General features: G+C 40.2%; 1 long non-coding RNA gene across 1 annotated transcript; it reads left to right on the top strand.

Moving 5' to 3' along the window:
• Positions 1 to 2,535: 2,535 nt before the first annotated feature.
• On the top strand, positions 2,536 to 4,814 carry LOC309692365. The gene is made up of 4 exons (XR_014272288.1): positions 2,536 to 2,713; positions 2,902 to 2,994; positions 3,399 to 3,443; positions 4,657 to 4,814. It is a non-coding gene; the product is annotated as an uncharacterized lncRNA (long non-coding RNA).
• Positions 4,815 to 7,413: the final 2,599 nt, after the last annotated feature.

The raw sequence follows: 7,413 nt of genomic DNA, 5'->3' as shown, positions 1-7,413 counted from the left end.
GGGGTTGTATAGATTTTATTTTCTCTGCTGATACTCCCCAGTGCTCAGGGGAACCCTGACCCTGGCAGTTAGCTGGCAAGCCGAGGCTCCCATTGATCACTTCTCACACAGTAAACAAACAAAGTCCCATCATCCCTTGCAGTGTCTCTGAGCAGAACAGACTCCAGGGCACAGACTGGCAACATTGGGCCTATAATCCTGCATTACCCGGCTGAGGTTTACTTTGTGCCGATAAAACTTTACTACCGTATCGTATATAAAATAAATCAAATGAAGAAAATTTATTAGATCCAAAGGTGTTATCAGCACAGACTACAGCACACACAGTATCAGAATCCCAAAAGAATTATTTTGCAATAGATGAGAAAAGATATTGGATTAGAAATAGAGTAGCTTATTTATTTATATATTAATAAAAACTCTGTTATGATCAATGATGCTGGTAATTTTAAATGATGTGTCTGGAGATGTGAATTTGTTTTTCCCTACGGGTTTAATGCTCTTCTCCAAAGAAACCCATGGGGTCAATGATTGCATTTCATGCCTTGAACTTCTCACACTGTTAACATACCCATTTAATCATACCTGAAAGTATTTTATAGGCAAAGGCAAAAATAAGAAAAAAACTTCAATCCTTGGGATTCAAAAGACCAAAGTAGAAATCATATGATAATGACATTCAAACAATTTCTTTGTGATGTGATACTGGGCAGGTGACCTGCAATGCAGAATTGCTAAAACTGCAGTTCCTTAAATGGCCACCAGACCATATGCATTAGTTCAGGGGTGGCCAACTCCAGGCCTCGAGAGCCGGTGTCCTGCAGGTTTTAGATATCACCCTGGGTCAACACACCTGAATCAAATGATTAGTTCATTACCAGGCCTCTGGAGAACTTCAAGAAATGTTTAGGAGGTAATTTAGCCATTTGAATCAGCTGTGATGGCTCAAGGACACATCTAAAACCTGCAGGACCCCAGCTCTCGAGGCCTGGAGTTGGTCACCCCTACATTAGTTAATGCCCATCTTTACTCAAAAATACATATTTTCAAAACCTAGTAAAACTCTGGTATTTACATTTAATATGGATTAACATTACACATTTAATAGGGACATGGCTGCATACATTTAGACTGTTTGTTACTCTTTGAACATCTTAAATTTAATAACTGAAAAATAACATTGCTTGCTCTGTGATTAATTATAACCATTATTAACTATAACCAGCTTCTTGTGCCCATGAAGTCCACCCATAGAGTCTTTGGATGCACTTTGATAACCAAGCTTGCTAGCTTTGGCTGATGATTAAACGCTCAGCTCTTGTCTAATTATTGTCACTTTTGCTCAGAAAAGGCCAAGATGGTGACATGTAGTGATGGGACGTTCTGTATCGAGGCTTCGGAGCGTGTGTCGAGTAATGGAGGGGGCGTTTCCGCGAAGCGCGTATCGAGGCTTGCTTCATTTATGGGAGGAGCTGAAAATGATGACGTCCGAAGCCTCGCTGCCCGGCTGTACCACGTGACTGGTTCATGAAGCGGTTCGAACTTTGCCGCAAATAATCATTTTCCATACTGCCAGCATAAATATACACAGTATACTGCCATCACTACAATATACATGTTTTACACACTCCTTTTGTTGTTGACATTTACAGGCTGTGTGCAAAATGCCACACTCTTCAAATTCATGCCAGCTATTATTTTTACGTCCAGTAGGTGTCCTGCTAGAGCAAATGAAGCTTCATGAAGCTTCGCGTTGGGGTGAACCAATTGGATGAAAAGCTCCAGTGCTTCATGGGGCTTCATCTGCCCATCACTAGTGACATACATAATGATGTTTTGAGGCTTCAAAATAGGAATTTGGAAAGGGTTTTCATATGGTCGTTAAGTGTCTCTTTTTTAATTTGACTCCATTCCAGGTAACTCTGCTCACACATATTTTGGACTAACCCCTCTATCTGAACACCAAGTTTGCTTGTTTGTGGGTGTACTCCCATCCCCCCAAGAAACCCTCACCAGCAATACGCAACATCATGCACTTACAAATGTACTTTCAGCCCTTGTACTTACATGTAAAGCAATAAGCCTATCCATCATGGGGTGGCCAACTCCAGGCCTCGAGAAGCGGTCTCCTGCAGGTTTTAGATATCACCCAGGGTCAGCACACCTGAATCAAATGATTAGTTCATTACCAGGCCTCTGGAGAACTTCAAGAAATGTTTAGGAGGTAATTTAGCCATTTAAATCAGCTGTGATGGATCAAGGACACATCTAAAACCCGCAGGACCCCAGCTCTCGAGGCCTGGAGTTGGCCACCCCTGCTATACATCTTTTAAACAGAGAATAAATATCTAATTCAAACAAAAGTCTTTATATTCAAGCAAGTGCAGAAACACCAAGAAACTTTACTTTTTAAAATTTTAAAAATTAACTGCTACATCTAATGTTTGATATACTACTAAAGCAACCCAAGAGTTTCTCAAGGCAAAGAAATTGAATAGTTAGGGTTCCTCCTCTTCTCCAGGTGCACACCTGCCTTCTCTCTGTTTCTCCTCTCCTGCGCAATCTGTCTTTCCCTATCCTGTGTCCTCCACATCTCGCTACAGATTTCATCCTGGTCCATCAGGACTAAACTGAGAGCTGAGCTGAGCTAATTGAAGAATTGGAATTGTGGAGTTTTGGAGAAACTCAACTGATCAATGAGTTGAATCAGCGCGTGAGTATAATAAAGAGACTTTGGAGAAGCTCACCCTGCGAAAGGACTTCATATAGGACTTTATTATGAACCCTTGAAACTTTGTACAACCTACCTGAGTTAATTCCAGAAAAGTTTAAGTTAGAATTCCAAGCAATATTCTTGCCTATTGTGTTCGCAAAATTTTTAATGAAATGTGTTTTTTCCAGTGCGTCTGTCTTTTGAAAATCCTAACATAACAGGAACATTTTCAGTGGCCCAGTCAGTCACCTGATCTCAACCCAACTGACAAAGCTTTTCAGGTATTAAATACAACACTAAATGCAGAAAAACCCACAAACTTGCAGCAACTAATGGCTGCTGCAGTAAAGGCAGCAGAACATAAAAAACATTTGGTCCTATTTATGGGTGCTAGAATTGAGATTTCCCTCCAAGTACTCAAAACATTCCTTATATTTAAAGTTATATTTGTCTAATTACTTTGGGGCCTTTGGGAATGGGGGACTGTGTATAAAAATGGATGTAATTCCTAAACAGCTGATGTAATTTGTTTTTTTAAAGCTCTTTGTTTAAAGATGAAAATCTGCCCTTCAATCATGTATTGATTGTTTGCTTTAAAATCGACTATTGTGGTGTATGGAGGCAAGAGTACAAAAACTGTCTTTGTCTAACAAATTATGGGTCTAACTGTATGCTGACATTACAGCGTCTCCTTTGGGTACCCATTGCTCAAGAACCTTCATACCTACAGGTAGGAAAATTACATCCCGGAAGACACCATGTGACGCTATGCGACAGCTTGAATTGTTTTTCCTTTGAATGCCAACACATAAATATTAAGTTGTCTTGAGCACAAAAGCAAAAACTTCCACCTGTGATGATGAAGTAGCATTAAGGTGAAACTGTCTGGATGATTGGAGGCAAACTAGACATAAACAAAACACCATATAATTAAAGGTAACTATATGGTAATTAAGCCGTATACTATCAGCTTTCTTGACAACATGATGCAAACCTTTTATGTTATGAAACAAAACAACAGAGAATATACATTCTCTTTGTGTTGCTCTATTTCTGGCATAGAGGAAACTATAGTTATTTTCCACAGTTTCCTGATTGCAAATGAGGTGACAGTGTTCTTTGTATCCTCAATTGCTCCTCGGGTTGCTTTTTTCCTCATCTCACAGCGATGTCTCCCTGCGATCAAGACGGATCAGCCTTGCAGAGAGAGGGAGAGAGAGAGAAAAGAGAGAGACCAGCCGCTGTACCATTCACACATTATTTGCACTCACTACTCTTGCACTTGACAACATAATTACCAAAGCTCAGGCCCTGTGCAATTAAAAGCCAGTGGCTGCTGACAAACGGGGGTTTGAGTTAAGGGAACATGGCAAAGATGAGTCAAGATCTCAGCAAAGGTGTTCGAAGATAGCAACTGTCCCAGTGTTTTGACAATGCTGACAGTAATAGAGGAAGGATCATGAATAACAAGGAAAAGTTTTACCATCTTAGCAACAGATGTTAGTTGCCAGACTATTTAGATTCCATTCATTAAAAGTCCTTCCAACCATAAACTTTGTTTATGAATGTGCTGAGAGAAGAGGCTGGCTGAAGGAAGTGAGGAACAGTTTGGGGGGCTTTAAATAGCAGCTTCTAATGGTTTGGCTTTTTTTGCACTATTCAGTTTAATATGACCTACAAACATTGACTTTTCAAATTACCAGATGGTCAAGGCTCACAGAATTAAACTAATGAATTATTCAGGCACCTCTCATTAATTTTAGGTCAAACATTTTAAGATTTTTCACTTACATGCTGGCCTCGGGCACTGATGTTGTGAATTGAGCATTGCCTGGAAACTGCACTACACAGCTCCATTTGTAATTACTGCAACTTGAGGTCAGGTCATTGTCAAGAACTGTGACGCTTCAACATGAGCTGTTTCTGTTTTTTCCCTCATTCAGGAAGATGAACTGGTGACCTGTCAAAAACCCAGTGTCAACTTGGACAGACCACAACTCCACCACATGAAGATGAATGGCATTTGATCATGAATTTTGAAATGCTAATAACTAGTATTTCAATGGGCAAAATCAAACACTATATCAATAAACCCATGTCATACATGCAGTCAGTGGACACTTCATTAGATACACCTTGCTTTTAGAGTTGCATTCAATTTCTCAATGCACTGTTTTTCCTGAAGGTCCAGAATGTGCCAGGAAAATAAAAAAGGTTTTGTGTTGTTTACACCAAAGTCTGTCCCTACCATTGGAATTTCACAGGACTCATGAGTCCACGCAATGATTTTTCAGTCTTCTACTGTGTAATTGTGATAATTGCGTTGAGCCTGTGCTCATCTATTCAGACCATTCTCTCTAAAACTAATAGATCGCTGTGAAATACTATGACCAGCTCATCTTAGCAATAACCATTTCACTTTTAGTCACTTAAATAACCTCCCTCCCCCCCCAATTTTGATGCTCCCCACTTCAAAATCTTCAAATAGCATGATTAGGCTTGTCTGCATGTCTAAATGCATTGTGTTGCTGCCATGTGATTGGCTGGTTAGAGCTCTGGGGCGATCGTGGCTATGGGGCGATCGTGGCTCAAGAGTTGGCAGTTCATCTTGTAATCGGAAGGTTGCCGGTTCGAGCCCCGGCTCCGACAGTCTCGGTCGTTGTGTCCTTGGGGAAGACACTTCACCCGTTGCCTACTGGTGGTGGTCAGAGGGCCCGGTGGCGCCAGTGTCCGGCAGCCTCGCCTCTGTCAGTGCGCCCCAGGGTAGCAATGTAGCTTGCCATCACCAGTGTGCGAATGTGGTTGTGAATGGCTGGATGACTGGATGTACTGTAAAGCGCTTTCGGGTCCTTAAGTACTAAGTAAAGCGCTATACAAATACAGGCCATTTATCATTTACTCTGTATTAATGAGCAGTTGAGCAGGTATATCCAACAAAGTGGGTGGCGAGCTTAAATATATGTATCCTGGGACTGTGTTGACTGTAAATCCAGCTTTATTTCCAAGCAAGTACAAAGAATTATCAATCAACTCTGCAGTCTCCATGAACTACGTACCACCCTTCAGTTCACTGTTTATGGTCAACTTCACTTTTTTGGTTTTCCTTATTTATTTATTTCATTTATTTATTCTTTTTGTAATTTGTACTTATTGTAGCAACCAGCCCAGCATGAAACGGCATTAGAGGATGAAAATGAGGACAGGATACCATTTGGCTAAAGCTTAAGTTGGGAAATTGGTGGTCCCCAAACAAAGCTAAAAAAAGTGTATAATTTTTTTCTGTTTGTAGGCCAATTCTGCTCCATTTTGTACAAATTGTCTATTTACTAACCTCTGTCTTTGTAATGGGACATACCTCGATGATCAAATGCAGACACTAAGAGCATCTAAGCACTCAGGCTACTGAGAAAGTATATCTATCTATATACTATCTTATGCGAGTCCTTAATAAAACAAGCGCAGGGCAGTGAAATTCATTCTGCAGGTCAGATGACTTTGTTACCAGCAGATAGAAAAGTCCCTTGGCTTGGGGGCTATTTAGATAAAGAAACACAAGCACTCACATAGGTTTGTCTGTGAGCCTGAGTGCACGAATGCAAGGCCAGGGGAAAATGACTGTCACCTGTGATGTGTGTTAAGTCTGACTAATTATGTCCCTGTATCTATTTTTATGGTAATATGTGCAACCCTTCTGTGCACTGAACATAAATCACAAATATAGTTTTTGTTTTTTAATGAAGAAAAATTACCAACTTGTGGCTGCACAGCTTGTTAGACAAACAAAATGACTCAAAGTTCCCGGTGGGCAACGTGGCTCCAACCTTTCCAAATGAGCTCTCCATCACATGTAATCAATAATTGTCAGCCCTTGCTCTGCTCTGAGTACTGCTGCTTTCAACTATTCCAAACTTTGCATTTTTTCCCTGCCTTGCCCACTGAGTCCGCAGTTAAACATTAATCAGGTGATTTGGGCCAGCAGGGCCAGTCTTTACAAATTATTTAACTGTAAACCCTTAAACAATATTTTAGAACTGAAGAGAAAATATAAGAGAGATGAAATAATGGCAGCTTTTATTAACTAAACGTTTGTGAGCAGTGAGCTCTATAATTAAGCTGACCCAATGTAAGTTTATATATCTGATACTCTGCCAGAAGTTTTGTGCTATTTTGTACTATTTGTTTACTTTAGTACAGAATCACTTCTGCAGTGTCAAAATATTCCAAACAATCAGCCCTGAAATAATATAAATTACAGTATTTCACCCCTTGAGAACTGGCTCATGATGCAGAAAGAAGAAATGTAGAATTTTCATTAGTGAGTTTATTTGTTTATTGGCATCTTTTGGACAGATATGATATTTGTTTAATTATAAAAAGGGCGAGAATTACAGCTCGGGTTGGAAAACAGCTCATCAAATGAAAAGGTAGCCAGGCATTAAAAACGAGATGTTTTGCAATATCTGGCATGCTGGTGCTTTATTGTATTTGTATCAACAGAGGAAGTTTCTTAGCGGAGTCTTGGTGTCACGTCGGGAATGGCCGATGTGTTTGAGGAGCGTGGACCCGAATGCAGACAGGACTAAAGCTGATCAAAAAGCGAGGTGTTTATTTTGGCCAATAACTACCACAAAAAGAAAAGCAAAGGCACACAAAGGTGCAAAACTAAACAATAACCTAAACTGGGAAAAAACTAACGCAGG

Source organism: Aulonocara stuartgranti, assembly GCF_965226115.1.
Source record: "Aulonocara stuartgranti genome assembly, chromosome: 17".
NCBI lineage: Eukaryota > Metazoa > Chordata > Actinopteri > Cichliformes > Cichlidae > Aulonocara > Aulonocara stuartgranti.
Note: the sequence above shows the minus strand (reverse complement) of the source record. Positions and strands in the feature narration are given on the sequence as shown.